The sequence below is a fragment of the Belonocnema kinseyi genome, chromosome 6, assembly GCF_010883055.1.
Source record: "Belonocnema kinseyi isolate 2016_QV_RU_SX_M_011 chromosome 6, B_treatae_v1, whole genome shotgun sequence".
In the NCBI taxonomy this organism is placed as follows: Eukaryota; Metazoa; Arthropoda; class Insecta; order Hymenoptera; family Cynipidae; genus Belonocnema; species Belonocnema kinseyi.
In genome coordinates, this window is record NC_046662.1 from 13,559,153 (window position 1) to 13,574,827 (window position 15,675).

The window sequence follows — 15,675 nt, forward strand, 5'->3', positions numbered from 1 at the left end:
TTTTCCCGATTATTTAAGGTCATCGGAAAAAACTGCTTGAGGAAATAATAGTTCCACAAGCAAATAGAAACTTGCTAAACATTAGATGAAATGTTTCATATGACATTTCATCCAGAAAATATATTATTTAAAAAATATTTAGGAACAAATAATTGTTTAAATAAGTTAAATTTCTTTAAATAATTAACAATTGTTTAAAAAGTTATGGGTAATAGTAAAATTGTCCATGAGTAATTATTTGTATGAAATAAGGTGACAGAAATTGCTGTTCCTTCCTTTCAATTCTTCAATTTTTTAATTCCTAAATACTCTTCTGTTAAATATTGCGAACTCGATTAAACGGAATATGTTTTGCTCTTTTTTCATTATACTTTTAATACAAAACTGTTGTTCTAAAAATTTTTTATTTACACGTTGAACCCTTTATAACTTAGCCATATGTGTTTACAAAGCCTCGCCGCGTAAGACTTAAGATTTGTTGGTTATGTTGCACATCGAACATGTATTTCATTATTATCTAAAGTCTCTTTATTTCCTGCCTTAGAATGATTTATGTATTTTAATTTGGATTGTGTGCAAAAATGATTTAAAAATTTATTTAATTACTTTTGATTAGTAATTTATTCATATTTTGAGTTTTACGGCATTTACCCATTTGCACACATGACCGGTAAATGACGGTCCGAACGTTGTCTGTCCTATCCATGGAGAATAGATATAAGGAGACCAATCTGTAATGCATGGACTTCCCAAAAGCGTTCACTTTTCTGTTGCCAGAAGTACGCATATACACATGTGTAAAATCACACTTACGTATAGTTCAAAACTTTCCGAACGTGGGGTGCCAACAGCACTTAAAAAAAAAATATGGCTGCCTTCATTGTTTTGTTTTGACAGATCGCTTGAACAAATAAATAATTGATAATCAGACAGGATTTTTTGAAATGTTTGTGGAATAAAAAATTATTCGCCATGGAAAAGGTAGGTAGTATGTTCATGAAATATCAAATTACTTATACCAACACTATGCGTGCGACAGGTATTCGACGCGTTCATAACAAAAACAATAAACATACAACTTATACCACTCTGAAAGTCTTGTACACTACACTTGAAACCACACTTGTTGGAAACTTTCGCTTTTATACAGCGATTTTTAATTTAAACATTTTTTCCTTTATTCACAACCTATTAATTGTTCAATCATTATTTATTTACATTTGAGTCGCGTTCACATCGGCAGCCGCATTTTTTAAGTGCAGTTGGCACGGCACGCTCGGGAAGTTTTGAACTATACGTAAGTGTGATTTTGGACATGTGTGTGTGCGTACTTCTAGCAACAGAAAAGTGTTCATTTTTAGTTCCACTAGTTTGGTCTCCTTATGTATATTCTCCATGGTCTCATCACTAGAGCAACCCCCCCCCCCCTGATTTTTAGTTTCATACATTACGTACATAACCTAATAATACACAGTAATCACTACTGCGCATGCCAGAGATATACGCATTCTACCATTCATGGAAAACAGAAAAAAGGAGCCCAAAGTCCTGTACATTAATTTCACCAAAAACAAGCATTTTTCTGTCGTATGTATCGCATCGAAATGCTAGATCTTCTCCCTCAAGTGCGGCGCTAGTGTGGTACGATCACTACGATTACACACACCTCAAAAAAGATATTAATTAAAATCTTCTCCAACTTATCATTTACAAGTTGCACATATGTTTTTGTAAATGGAGCGAACTAATTAAAATAAGCAGCAAATCAAAATGTATGTCATAGAACACCAACTGGAAGAGACATAATATTAAAATACGTATTTTAGGCAGAAGATAACCTACTACCAGTTTTTCTTTTATAATTTCGCATTATAATAACTAAAATCATGTACTTTATCACTTTTTATTTCTTACGCATAGTTGGCAACTACCGCGACCGGCGACCGGCTATACCGACAGTTACTGCGACAGCAGGTTAAGTTCGCGGGCGTTTCGGTGTTCCATTCTGCCCCATTCAGCTTGTTGCATATCGCCCCCAACGATAATTTTATTTGGAATCCGTATTTTCTTTTATAAATAATTTATAATCAAGTGTAATGCCAAGAACAGAAAATTTAAACATCATTTTTTGAAATTCTTGTAAAGAAAAATGGGTTAGGAACATTATTATAACTTTATTTTCTCTCAAAAATAACACCATTCCTGAGTTCTGAAGTACTAAAAATGTACAGTGACTTTCTGATACAATTTACATAAAATATCAATTCTTTTTGTATACACGTCAACTCATTAGACTTATTTTTATTTAATAAATTAATATCAAACTTGAAGTGTGAATATTTTTCCAGATATGGTAGGATTCTATTTTACCCGCCTGTTCCGTTGTGCCCCACCTTCCTCTATGTAAATCAAATATCACAATTGTAAGTAATGAAAAATTTGTCAACCCTACCGATAGAAATCTCTGAGCATTCTCAGGCGAAATAGCCTGGCCCATTTGAGTCTTTAAGCAGTGTTGATTTGAATGATTAAGTCTCTGAGATGGTTTGAGAGATTTGGGGCCTTTTCAAGGTCCTTTTTGTGGTCTATTTTAGAGTGGTGTGACGGTAATACAATGTTCCTTTTGTATTCGTCACGTACCGGGCGGGCATAGTTATTTTCAGTAGTTGGCCGTCGCTAACCTGACTCTCCCTTTTTAAATTTCTCTTCAAATTATTAACACTTTTTTTTAATTGATGAATTTTCTCATTATGCTTATTTATAATTATAACTTCTATATTAATATACAATTTTCTAGTTGAATTAAAAAATATCGTCTTTTTTGGCGTATTTCATTCCATTTATGAGAAACTTTGTATTAATTCCAATTTCAAGCATTTAAAATAAAAGTTAGATATCTGAAATCATCGAAACCCGTAAATTCCTAGTTATTATTTTTTAGGCTGTTGAGTATGAAATTAAAAAAATCGACTTCCTCTCTGCTTGTTATTTATGATCGTATTTCAATTTTGGAAAGGATATTTTAAAGACTTTAAAACATTTAAAAGAGTACCTGGACCTTTAAATATATCCACCTGAGCGACCGCGGAGAATTTCTGTGGCCCTAGAGAGTCTTTAGAATATACTCAGAGATTTCTATCGGTAGGGAATGTCAACATAGGCAGTTGCCATTTAATCTCCGTACCACACTAGCGCTATACACAGGAACGGGAAGTATTGTCCATTATCATACGAGAAAAATCCGCTCAATGTCGGTTTGGGTACCTTTTCACGGAGATTTGTTTTGAGTTAATCGTTAAATTAATTTGACACTTGAGTTCATATCTAGGTTCTCAACCAATCAACTTTGCCATAAACCAACAAAGTAACTAGAAATTAATTCTATGAAAAATATTAATTCCACGATTAATTAAAAACAGACCTCCGTGAAAATGTACCCTAACACAACTTTATTCTTCTTTTGCCTATTCTCCATGCTCCCATTATTGGCAGGGTTGTGCATGGAATATACCTTAGGTAAATTATGTGGGATTTTTGACATAATTTACGTTATATATAACGACCCGAGTTTGGTACAAACGTAATATACGTTTTCAAGATGGCGTGGACATATTCGCATTTCGTTCCATAACCTTAAAACAGAAACGGTATCGGTATTATGTTACATGCATGAAATTTAAAGTGACTGAAAAAAAGTGAATATTCTAGAACTTCGACAAATTGAATATAGGCGGCACACCGAGGAATACATTTTGGGAACAATCATCCTTCCTTTTTAAAAAAGTAAATGGTAAAAATAAGAAACCATATGTAAATTTTTAAATGATCCGAACTTCAAATATTTTAAAAATAATTTTTAAAAAATCATTCAAAGATTTTTGCTGATTTCAAATTTTCTTCAGAAAAAAGTGCGTAATAATTATAAACTCATCAGAAGAAAACCTGATGCAATTAGATTTAAGCATTCAAAATAGTAATTCTAAAATTAGACGTGTCAGTTTTGATATTCTTAGTGATATTTCTATGTCAGGAAGAGTGCTTTAGATTTCAGGTGTTCAGGTACATATAAGCATATTCAAAAAAGTAAGGTTATATTATGTTCTGTCCAAGTCCACCATCTTTATTACGTTTTTACAGGTTTTTTACGTATAATACATTTTCTACGTGTAATACGTCAGAAATATCAAGTGACGCGTCACTGTACAACCCTGATTATTGGTCTGACCTTCCACAGTTTGTTCCTCTAAGCATGTCACTGATCTCTGCCTTATGACGGTTAAACGACTTCCTGTTGCGCAGTGTTCGGTAGGCGGTGCTGCACGCCTGCAATTTAGAGTTGCTGGTGGAGAAAGGCAAGGTGAACTAACGCAGCTAAGGCAAGATAGTGGTGAAGTGCGCGATATAGAACCGGCGTCGGACATTTGTTTTATTCTTGAACATACACTGAAGTTTCGAATTTCAGTATAATTACTGGCATTTAATTGATAATTTTCGTACCTATTTCGCGAGACAGTTTGCGTAGGACAAGCATCATATTGATAAGATGATTAGAACTCGCGGAATCTTGAACTGAATAGTGCAACAACGCACATCTTGGATCGCCCTTTGCGTCGCAATGACAACCATTACAACACAGATGAATGCTGTCATACAAAGGATGCGGAGTAGAAATGCGTTTTTCTTTGCCTAAGCATGCCTAGAGTGTTGTAAAGTGGACTGTGAATAGTGTTAGATTATTCCTCATATAAAACGCGGTACGTAAAACCTCCAAGGATCTAGTTTATGCGATTCTTAGTTAAATTTGGTCCTTAACAAAATGGCGGCTATGATATATTTTGTCTTCGGTGCCACCATTGATTGGACAACGCCCATTTGGCGTTACGTTCGCAGTTTCCGGAAAAAGCTGATACCAGCATACTTTTTTTCATAAAGAAACTTTTTCTAGTAACTCAAACAAAAGAGTAAATCTTTTTGTTTTGATAAAATCCTCATCCTGCGTTTTAATCATTGAAGGTAAGAAAATTAATTCATGGTTCAGCCAAAATCAAACTAGTCAGGATTGGACTTCGCGTTGATCGCCATCTTGGATTTTGTTTGCCATGATATTAGATTCTATTATTAATGCTAAATAAGTTTAATGAATTACACTAATGAATAATATTTGAATATGAATTTAGGTCAGTGACGCTATAAAACGTAGCATATAAAAGGTTGCGTATGCGCAATGGCAGGCCCGGTACTTTGAACCGTTTAATGTATGTTTAAATTAAATAGAATCGGAAGAATAATATGATATATAAATAAAAAGAGTCATATTTTTATTTAGCAGAAATCATCAGACTTTTTGTTTGGTTTGCTGTTACAAAACAAATACGCATCAAACTTATAAGGTTATGGTCAGTGGGTAAAATAGGCAAATCCTAATTTCTATTAACTGCGGCCTAAACAGCCATAACCTTTAAAATTATTTTTATTGCGCAAGCATGCCGAACATCCGAACAAATTTATTCAAGTAAAACACATTGCACTTGCCTTTCTGATGCGCTCAACCCAGCACAATCCACGATTTAATTCTAAAATATATCCGAATGCCGTAAAAATTGTGCATAACCTTACACTGTTTTTACTCGCAGGTTATCGATTATAATAGAAGATCTAACAGGGACGCGCAATGCCATTAAGCGTTCAACCGCGGAATTACAAGGATTATGCAATTCTAAATCGCTACTGTAAAACGTATTACACTGCGTGTTAAATCACACTAATCATTGGAAGCTTACATAAACGTGAAGTTACATTTTTATTTAAGTTACACTTTAGAGTAAAATTCCCAAAACAATTACTGGTATTTTTATGTACTATGCTGGTTGTGAGTAAATTACACGTTCATTATAAATTTCATTCATTTACGGTAAAATTCCTTTAATAACCACCATCAATTTACAAGAAACGTGTAATATTCAAACTACAATCATAGGAAAAAGTTATTATTTGAACCCTAATTAATAAAACAAATTTTCCAATCGCGAAATAATAATTTTTATTTGAATTCTGCAGCAAAATAATTAATACGTATTTCCTTATTTAAAATTTCCCTCTCATTTCCCATTAGCTATTGAAATACGCACCACCCCCAGCGTACCGCGCATGCAGTGGTGTCAGAGCGTGGAAATCTGTCATGTGCAGTACGCTGGGGCGGAACGTCTTTCAGTAGCCAATGGGAAGTTGGCGGGAGCTTTTAAATGCATAAATTTGCACTTTTTTTATTTTTCAGCAGAATTACAATAAAGAAAATAACATGGTGATTTTTGATAAAAGCAAAATATTTTATATAACCGATGTGCAAGAGTACTTTTTATTAATCATAAGTATTTAACGTTAATTTGACTATTGTAAATGCGATATGGCGAGTAGACAACACAGCGTGTTGTCTGCTAAGACAAAAAACAATCTACTCGTCGTATTGCATTTACAATAGTCAAATTATCATTAAATACTTATGATTAATGGAAATTACTTTTGCTTCTCGTTTATGTGAAATATTTTTCTTTTATCAAGCATCATTGTTTTATTATCCATATTGTCATTTTGCTGAAAAATAATAGTGCAAATTTCTGCATTTAAAAGTTTCCACCAACTTCCCATTGGCTACTGAAATACCCCCAGCGTACTGCGCATGCCAGAGGTATCCGGTTTCTGACACCACTGCGCGCATGCCAGAGATATTCGCGTAATCCCGTCACTGTTGAGTTCCGTAAACGGCGCCAAATTTTAAATGTAGATGTTTGTAATCTTTTCAAATACATGATTTTTCTGGTTCGTTACCGCTATTAAACGTTGTCCTGATATTGGGATTAAAAAGGATTTGTTTGCCAAATTAAACACTTAAAATTGTAGCTTATGAAAACTGACTAACGACTGAGAGACTGAGAGCACCGCTGAGCGTTATCATTCTTGCATAGTTTTTGTCCCTAACCTAAAAACCCTAAATCCTCGTTCTTACGACTATTTACGTGCTTTCTTACAAACTACTGCTCGCTGATTAGCACCGCCATTTTAAGTTCTCTTCCTACATCTAATCAGATAGCTGCGTGAGAGAGACAGCTTATTTCGCATACTCATATTCTTTCTCACTTTGCCACCAACTCTGCCATTTAATGTCTCCCTCCTGGTGTATATGCTTTAAACATGAACATAGGAAACACGGGACCAGGCATGCCATTGCGGGGTCGATGCAATGAGGGGGGAGGTCCGCCACCTTTTAATGTCCCGCGACAAATATGGCACCGTTCACATGTTTATATTTTTTTGCACAGTTTGTCGGCAAAAAAACGCTCGTGCTATAATAAAGTGGCACATCGTAAGATGGCGGCTCTCCCCCCTCCCCTGAAATCAACCGCGCCCGCCAAGTTAGGATAGCATGCCTAGTTACGTAATTTCTATGTCCATGGCTCTAAGAATCCAACCAATGCATCGCATTTGCAGGCGCTGCAATACGCAACGTTATTTAATGCATTTCAATCAAACTCTTCGCAGCATGGTTTGGAAATAGACCTTTTCATTTAGAAAACGTCATTGCGCAAGCGCGAAAAATATATAGCACTTCCGTGTGAGTTCAGGACAATTTTTCACTGAAACGTATGTGGGAATGGTAAACATTGACGAAAAAAACTATTTCGAACGATTGAAAGTTTAAAAACTTCCTGTTGTTGTTTTGGAAAGTGTAAAAGTGAAAGTCGGTGCAAGTCCTACTTGGAATATAATCATGACATTTCCAAAACCCTGTTTAATGTTTCGAAATGTGACATTCCCGATTTTTCACTTAAAAAGGCATATTCAAAATTGCACGAAATGCAGTAAAAGTGTTTTGTGGGTGAGGTTATGTGCAAAACACTATTCTTCCACTGTTAAAACCTTAGGATTATACGCGATGTAAACGTAACCTGCATTCCACATACCGGTCAGTAAGTTGCTGTTTTTTACCTTTGGTACATTGTTTTGTGCATTTTAACCGGATTTTCAACTGACAAATGGTATCTTTTTCCACCTTTTTATGCAATAATTAAGCACCTGGCACATCATTTTCATTCACTTTTATATTAAAATTGGGTACGATATTGTGAATTTTACCAAAAATATGTCCTGAATTTTTAAATGACCGCCAAGTGTTATGGCGACACTCAAGCTTCCGCTCTTAAATGAAAAGCACTATGCGCACCTTCATTTGCTATCTTATTATCTCCCGAAAGAAGTGTGCGAGTGCCGTATTGAATGAACACCACGAAGGAGTGCGTTCCAGGGGACCACCCGGGTGCACTCCGAGCCGTTCCACGATGTTAGGTGAGTGTTGGGCTTCACTCGGGTGAACCGTTCAGTGGTGACTCGGGTGAAGAGTGGGGGTCACTCGACGGGTGACTTTCACCCACTGAAACTAGTTAGGTGGAAGTGAGTGAACAGTGGAATTGGCGGGTAGAAGTGGCGGGAATCGCAAGTTTAGTAGTAGACTAAAATTTAGTATCTTCATCACTTTCCGCTATTATTGAACACATCACTGTTTGTAATAACAATGACCTCATTACTGAAGCCGCAGTTAGAATCTTCTTATCCTATTATTGCATTTTTTTAAGTTTTGTGTAACGTAACCTCAACTATCTTTCACCAAACATACACCCGAGGCACACTCGAAACCGTTCATTCTACCATTCTCCTTCCACTTCACCCTAGTAAACTCCGCCCACTTCTTTACTTCACCCACCAATTCACCCGGGTGGTCGCCTGGAACGCACCTAAGTAGGATAAGGAGACTCCACTTTTGGAAAACTTGGACAACATGGCAACTGATAAACAGAAACAGAGAGTGGGACTTTTGTGGATCTTATAAAAATTTAGATCCGAAATTTCTTTGATTCGGCACATTTAAAATTGAACACATGACATGATGTCCAAAATCATCCAAATGACTGTGCTAGGGTAAAAGAAGTGACTTCTCAAGCCTGTCTTCTTTTTCTCTAACGTAGCTTGTGGCTGCACAGTCATCAATGTAACAGCCAATCATTTTGAATACACAAGAAGGTCTCACTCATATCACAGTCCATTTACTTTCACGAGGAAAACGACAAAACGTTGACATGCATGCACGTTGTTTGTTTACACCCGACTTGCTACGGCCGCCGCCATTTGCAAAACTTGCATTTCAACGCTTTTCCGCAAGAAGCGCTACGAACGATGCTAACTAACTAAATCCGAATCTACGCGTCCAACTTTTCCAAAGGCAGCATGGGAGTGGAATATCCTTATTATATGAAATATATGAAAATAGAATTATTGAGAAAAAAACTATTCCATTGTGTGTTTGAAAGTTAGTTTTTTTGGTTGAAAATTCAGGTATTTTTATGAAAATTCGTCTTTTAGGAGATAATTAATCTTGTTAGTTGCAAATTTAACTATATTGTTAAAAATTGATTCTTTGGGTTAAAAAACATTTTTTCAATTCAAAATTTTCATGCAACGTCAGCAAAAATTCGTAGTTTTGTACAGGATTGGCACCCGAAATATATCTTTTTATCATTCTTGTATTTTGTTGAAACTAGTGTTCTTTAATAAAAAATTTATCTTCTTGGTTACAATATTTTGTTGAAAACTATCTCCTTGTTTGATCAAAAAAGAATTTTTTTTAATGTAAACTTATTTACTCGACATTTGGTTAAAAAATGATCTTTTACAGTTGACAATTTAATTATTTGGTTAAAAATTGACTTATTTTGTCTAAGGATAATTTTTTTGGTAAAAGATTAAGGTTCGTACTTGAAAATTTATTTTCTTAGGTGAAAGATTCATCATTTTTATTAAAAATATATTTTTTTGGCGAAACATTAGTATTCTTGATTAAAAATGTATTTCTTTGATTGAAAATTCAAATTAATTTTTTTATAAAAACTATTTTTGGTTTGTTTGTTAAAAATTGAATTATTTTGTTGAAAATTCTATGTTCGAAGGTTGAAAATAATTTCCATAACTAAAAAGTATCTAATTTTCGTGGTTGAAAATTAATCCTTTTGTTTAAAAATTCGTCCATTTTTCATAGAAAATTAATCTTCATTGTCTGTTCTATTTTTGGTTTCAAAGTTATCTTTATTAGATAAAAAGTTAACTATTTGATTGAAAATTAATGCATTATGTAAAAAGTTAATTTTTTCGTAGAAATTTAATTTTCGTTCAAGTTAATCTTTTTAGTTGACAAATTATCTATGGAATTAAAAATTCACATGTTTTTTTGAAGATTTAGTAGAAATTTCTGTTCTTAAATTATATTTTTTAGTGTAAAGTTGAACTATTTCGTTGAAAATTCGTCGTTATCGGTTGAAAATTAATTTTTTTACTAAAGAAATGTACTATTTCACATTTGGTTTAAAATATAAAATGTACCTTATTTTAGTTGAAAATTCAACTTTCTTGATAAAAAGTTGTTTTTTTTTTTTAGTTGAAGATTCATCATTTTAGTGAACACTTAATTTTTTTATGGGAAATTAATTTTCTTAACTGAAAATATAACTTTCATTTTTAGTTGAAAAATGATTATTTTTAGCTCAAAATGCATGTATTTTATTGGAAAATCGTATTTTTTAGTAAAAAAATATATTGTTCTTGGTTGAAAACTCACCTATTTGGTTGAAAGTAATTTTTTATTGAAAATTCACTGTTTTAATTGAAATTTCAGTTTTTTGCGTGAAAACTTATTTAATGTATTCAATAACTTTGTTTCGTTTGAGAATACTATTCTTTTAACTGAAGATTTAACTATTCGATTTTTTTTTGGAAGTTACCTTTTTGGTTGAAAATTCGTATTTTTGGTAAAATAAGTTTTGTTTCGGACATTCTTTATTATTTCTAAATACCACTAAACACGATTTATTGGTGTATTGTCATCTAAACCTGAGTTTACTTTCCTGTCCCCTCTGTAGTCGTACATCAGTCGTATACATTTCAACCATGGACACAGGAAACACGGGACTGGGCATGCCATCTTACACTCTCAGAAATTCCCTCTAAACGATAATGTCGGTCCTTTAATCGTTCAAGTAGAATACTTTAAAAGCACATTCATTTAACTCTTAAATGATCTAGTTTAACGCTAAAAGTATGCATTTTAATGTTTAAACGATTGCCTTTTTAAAGGGCGGTGGTGCGATTACACACATGTGCACACGCATGCGCGCAAATTATTTTTCGGTAAGAATACGTCCCATTTTAACCATTAAACTGCACCTTCTACGCGTTAAAGTAGAATTGCTTATCGTTGAAACGATCCTTGGTTAAACGACTCGCACTTGAACTGTTTAGAAAAAGTTTTCAAATTTAATTCTCAAACGATGGCACTCTAACCGTAAAAGTATTCCTTTATCGTTAAGAGGGAATTTCTTAGGGTATAACTTGGCCGATCGGTGTTGATTTCACGGGTGAGGGGAGAATTCCATGAGTGGAGAGAGCCACCATCTTACGATGTGCCACTTGATTATAGCAGGAGCGTTTTTTGCCGACAAACTGTGCAAGAAAATATAAACATGTGTGCGCGGCCATGTTTGTCACGGGACATCAGAAAATGGCGAACCTCCCCCCTCTTTGCATCAACTTCGCAATGGCATACCTGGTCCAAAGATATTATAAGCCTAGATGCGGCACGTGTATAGTTCGAGGAACTAATTGTAGACAGCGCTCTCGGCCAAAATTTCCCGATCCCCCCATGCCTCTCAACCCGAAGAGCGCGACCGCCATCTACTTTGCTCCCGCACTCTTCTCCAGTCACGGTGTGCCCACTCCCATAGAAAAGTGGTGAACGGATTATAGTAATTGCTACGTCCCGTAGGTGGCACTCGTGTGAATTCAGAATTCGAAATGAACATGAGCAGACGATAGAAGTTCTATCGTCTGCTTACGTCTGTTCATGTTCACTGTAGCTGCAAGAATTATATTTTTTTTTGCGTGATGAGCTTGGATTCACAATGGATTTTAACCGATAACACAAACTACAAATGGAACCAAATCAAATCGATCATCGATCAAATACAATAAAATGTTAAAGTCTGTTGGAATCGTTCTGATAGAACGAACAATCGAACGTTAAAGTTTGTTGGAATCTTTCTATGATAGATCGATTGCAACAGACTTAAACATTTTATTGCATTTGATCGATGACAGATTTTATTTTGTTCGATTTTGGTTTGTTTTATTGGTTATTATTATTCACGTATTTATTTCAGAAAGAGAAGTCAACATAACCTACAAATTAGGGTGGGAAGGGAAGTAGGGGGGAGGGGGTCGTTGCCGTAAACAATAGTTCTTGCTACGTTCCCTAGGTGGCGCTGATCTCACATTTTGCCACAATCTATGAGTCCCCCCCCCCAAAATACATTAGAGTGGGCACACCGTGTCTCGAGTCGAACAAGTCCATTAAATAGCCGTTGCCAAGTCGGTAAATGCTTAAAAATATAAAATAAAAGTTTTATATTGCAGATTTTTTAAATTGTTATTTTCAATTAATGAATCAATTTTGTATCAAAAAAATATGTCGATGCATAAGATGTACTTTTGAATTGAATTAAAATATAATTGTATCATATTAAATATTTTTTGCTGCTACATCTTTTACAGAAAAAAATATTTTGCAATTAAAATTTACTTCCTATGAATAATATTATTTTTTTGCTTTGAAAAAGAGGTGGTAGAAATTCTACTAAATGAAACTATACATTTGAAAATTTAACAAAAAATAATATAATGTCTGCGTGTATATACGCGAAAATTGTATACACACTTACATTTATTAAAAATTTTTTAAGTTTTAATTGATAAACATATTGAATTAAAATTTTAAGTAATTAATTTTTTTGATGAATATGATTTTATAGCGTTCTCACATGTAGAATTAGCGATTTGGAGTTTTTTGATGTAAAGTTGAATTTTATAGGAATTACTACCGCCTCCCTCACGATTATCAATTCAAGTAAACAATAGTTCGTAAATTTTCATGTTTGTGTAATTAATTATGAATTAAATAAATTATAATTAAACGATAAAATTGTGCAATAAAATTATTTTTTCTTTTATTTGATTTTTTATGCCTTACATGCTCAATTTAAGCTAAAAGGTGAGAAATTATTGGAAAGTTTTAAAAACATTTATCTCTTAATTGTTAGTTAAAAAAAAAATGTGTAAATGAATTATTTATTGTCGCGGGCACATTTTCATCGTCCGCTGTGCCAGTTAGTTTAGGGGCCATATGGGGGGTTTCGTAGCCGATGGAGGTCCCATGGAACGCCAAAGCTTCCTACACGTATTTTGACCTCCTGAATCTAAATTTGCAAGGTGTTTACTCGTACGCGGCGATTTTCAAAAGTTGTTAACAAATTAATTGTTTAAACAGCCACAAGTTTTTTTATATGGATTTTGCGCATGTGGGTGGCATATCAAATGATTCCTTATTTATCAAAGAATACGTGGCTTTTTTCAAATTGAAAAAATCTTGAATAGAACCAATGATATTGCAAAAAAATCAAACAAAAAATTTGTAAAAAAGTATTTTATATTTTATTGTTCATCAGGCTGTTAATTTTGTCCTAATTAAGCCACGGATACCGGCGAAGTGCCAACGCATTCCCCATTTTATCGAGAATACTACAGTTTTTGAAAATCTCAAAAATACCAATTAGAAACAAAGAAATCGTTAATTAACTCATAAAAAATTGAGTGGATTTGCGGAAATCAATTGTTTAAACGGCGTCACCTTTTTTCTTATGCAGGTGACGATCACTGGACGCAGATCAATCAATTCGTAACTTAATCACGAATGCAATGTTTTTTCAAATTTGAAAAAATCTTAATTAGAACCAGAGGTACGGTCAGTTCAATGAAAAAAATCATGGTTGCGCGCCAGTACTGAGACCGCGCTAGCCAAGCCAGCCCGCGGCGACTTAACAAGCGCGCGAAGGTGATAAAAACAAAATTACGAGTCCTATTGGTAAGTGGTTAAAAGACATTTTGTAGAATTTTTCAAAACGTACAATTTCTCTTTGAGACTTTTTTCTTCTTTTGCGTCATTTGGTTCAAAATTTGAATGTTGTGGTGTCAAATTTCGGGCAATCCTAATACTTTCTCCACCATGAATGATAAGAATGTACCTTTTTTGTTTTTCCACAAATTTTTCATCTTTATTTTTAATGTCATTTTTACGATTAAAACCAAAACTACGCTTCCTGTCAAAAAGTTATTTATGACAAATTTGTAGCTCTTTTTAGGGTGAACAATTTTTGTGAAATCATTTTTTTTTCGTAACTTGTATCGTTTTTCCACCACATTTATTTTTAGATTTTCAATGTTATTTTTCGCGAATAAAATAAAAAGTACGCGTACTATCAAGAAGTGATTATTAACGAATTTGTAGATCTTTTTTGAGATCACAATTTTAGATAATTAATCTTTTTCCGTATCCTGCATAGTTTGACCACAAAATGGAATTTTTCACTTTTCATTATTTTTGTGCAATAAAAATTAGAATTTTCGATTTTACAAGAAAATCCAACAAGTTTGTATGATAATCTTGTAGGGCTTTGAAAAAGCAATGTTTTTCTTTACCTGACTTTTTTTCATATCGTACGTTGTTTGACTTAAAATGTTGATTTTCGATTGATTTAAAAATTTTTGGAAATGCTATAACTGAGAATTTTATTTTTTTATAAAAAAAGTCATCAGGATTGGCTTTTTGAATACTATTAATAGGCGTAAATAAAAATTTTAAGTATAAAAAAATGGTCCCAAAATTTTTTCAAATGCTTGAACTTTTTGAATTTTTATTCAAAATGGCTGTTTAACGAACTCGTCCTTTCTTTTCGCATTTTTCGAACCATTCTTTTCTTATATTTTCTCAATCATAAATGATAACAATGTAAACAGTTAGAGGCCCTTTCATTTTTTTTATTAATTATAATTTTTAAATGATTTCAATTCTTTAAAGAAATCGCTGTTTAGAAATCTCTGTAATATTGATATTTTATTCAATATAAATAAAATTGAAAATAAAGTTCCTTATGTACAGGCTCAATATACTTGTCGATTTTTCGTTGTATATTTTTATTCCAAATCTACTATTATATTTGTGGTTCGGAATTCATTTTGTTTCGTTAGGAATTCAGAAGCTTGGTTAAAAGTTGAACTACTTTGTAAAAAAATCATTCTTCTGGTTTTAGATTCACCTCTTTGGTTGAAAATTTAAATATTCTATTTTTAGAAAATTGATCTTCTGCAGATAATAAGTTATTTTTAGGTTGAAATCTTTTGTTAAAAATGTTTCTATTTTGTTGAAAATTCGTTTTTTTTATAAAGAATAAATTTTATTTTTAATTAACAACGTATATATTTCATTTTTTAATTGTATTGATATTTTTACTAAAAATTCATATTTCCTGGTTAAAAATTGCTCCTTTATAGTAGAAAATTCATTGACATTGTTAAAAATTTGTCTTTTTTATCGAAAATAAATTTTCTGCGTTGAAAATCGATCATTTTTAATTAAAAATGCAATTGTTCTTCTTTATTCATAATGTGTCCCCTAAGGGTTTACATGACTTCCATTCCTTACAATCTTTCCGTTTACATCTATATATTTTTTACAATCTTATCCTT

General features: G+C 33.2%; 1 protein-coding gene across 3 annotated transcripts in view; it reads left to right on the forward strand.

Annotated features, from left to right (window-relative positions):
- Window positions 1–4,352: 4,352 nt before the first annotated feature.
- LOC117174153 overlaps window positions 4,353–15,675 on the forward strand; it is a 48,889-nt gene continuing 37,566 nt past the window's right edge. The window contains exons 1-2 of one of the 3 annotated variants that reach the window (XM_033362968.1): window positions 4,353–5,013; window positions 13,797–14,014. The gene's annotated coding sequence lies outside the window, so the exon portion shown is untranslated. The remainder of the gene's footprint in view (window positions 5,014–13,796; window positions 14,015–15,675) is intronic. The other 2 variants (XM_033362969.1, XM_033362970.1) reach the window with 2 other exon arrangements.